The 1,669-nt window shown below is 41.8% G+C and overlaps 1 pseudogene; it reads left to right on the forward strand.

Moving 5' to 3' along the window:
• Positions 1-456: 456 nt before the first annotated feature.
• LOC143655336 (olfactory receptor 11H6-like) lies at positions 457-1,422 on the forward strand (annotated as a pseudogene).
• Positions 1,423-1,669: the final 247 nt, after the last annotated feature.

The following is a 1,669-nucleotide window of genomic DNA, read 5'->3' on the forward strand; positions in this document are numbered from 1 at the left end:
CTTCTCTATATTTACTCAGAGATGGAACTTTACAGTTATTTAAAGCCCCATATGCCCTTCCATGATTTTCAACCAGATGGATGTGACTAAACTAGATCATAAGCCCCTGAACAGCAAGAGAGTATCTACCTTGTTTTACATAATGCCAAGGACAATAACTCAAGGCAGATTTAATGGATCTTAATGGTGAAAGTGGCCATGATAGTGAGGCTGTAGTAAGCACACATCCACAAGATCCTTATTTCCTTCTGATATCACTCAGGGATGGAACTGTACAGTTCTTTAAAGCCCCATATGTCTTCCATGGTGGAGAAAAGAATGCAGAAAATCTCGAAGGGACCTAAACTATGTCAGTCATTAAGTCTAAAGAAATTCAAAGAACAACATAGTGAGAACACTTCTGTAACTTCTTTTGTAACTTGGAATGTCGTGTCATTGCAGCTTTGGGGGGGAGAAATGAAAAATTCCAGAGGGAATAATCTCTCTGACACTGTGAGTAAATTCATTCTCCTTGGATCCCCTTGTGCCTGGGAGATTCAGATATTTCTCTTCTCCCTCTTTTCACTGACCTATGCCCTGACACTCATTGGAAAGCTGTGCATCACCTGTGCTGTGAAGTGAGATCATAATTTCCACACCCCCATGTACATTCTGCTAGCCAATTATCCCTTCCTGGAGATCTGGTATATCACCTCAACTGTTCCCAACATGCTATCCAACTTCCTCTCTGAGACCAACACCATCTCCTTTCCTGGCTCCTTCCTCCAGTTCTACTTCTTCTTCTGCATAGGCATGATTGAGTCATTTTTATCTGCCATGGCCTTTGATAGGTACCTTGTGATCTGGAGAACCCTGCACAACCCCAGCATCATGAAAGCTCAGTGCTGCATCAGAATGGGAGCCTGCTGCTGGGTGTGTGGTTTCTCCTGCTTCCTCATCCCAGTTTACCTCATCTCCCAGCTACCTTTCTGTGGCCCCAATACTATTGATAACTTTCTATGTGACCCAGGGCCCCTTTTGAAGTTTTCCTGTGTACCATTTCCAGACACTGAGGTCATCTGTGCTGTCTTTAACTCACTCCTCATTTTCTACAACTTTATCTTCATCACCAGCTCCTACATACTGGTGATCAGAGCTGTACTGAGAGTCCCCTCAGCAGACGACTGGTGAAAGGCCTTCTCCACATGTGGCTCCCATCTGGCTGTGGTGTCCCTCTTCTATGGCTCCATCATGGTGATGTACATCAGTCCAACATCAGGCAACCCATCTGGGACCCAGATAATTGTGACTTTATTTTACTCTGTGTTGACCCCGCTTTTCAACCCTTTGATCTACAGTCTCTGGAATAAGGAAATTTAGAAGGCCCTGAAAAATCTGTTTAGGACTTTCAGATTTGGTCAAAGACAACCTCTCAAGAACTAGAATTCATAGCACGTGTACAAGTAAGACATGTAGTGATATTAAAATATATGAAGTTAATTGTCTTAAATTTGAGAATATTTTAGGCATGCATTTAAATGAATCAAATAGCAATAAGGTCTTACAAATATTTCCATAAATCATCTGTCTAGGCTATATTGTATTAACATTCTGCATATCTGACATGGAAACAAGAATATGCCAGACATTCTTAAGCAGTTTTTCAGGACAAAACTATGACTAACCCAAA

This window comes from Tamandua tetradactyla, chromosome 14 (genome assembly GCF_023851605.1).
Source record: "Tamandua tetradactyla isolate mTamTet1 chromosome 14, mTamTet1.pri, whole genome shotgun sequence".
NCBI classification, from domain to species: domain Eukaryota; kingdom Metazoa; phylum Chordata; class Mammalia; order Pilosa; family Myrmecophagidae; genus Tamandua; species Tamandua tetradactyla.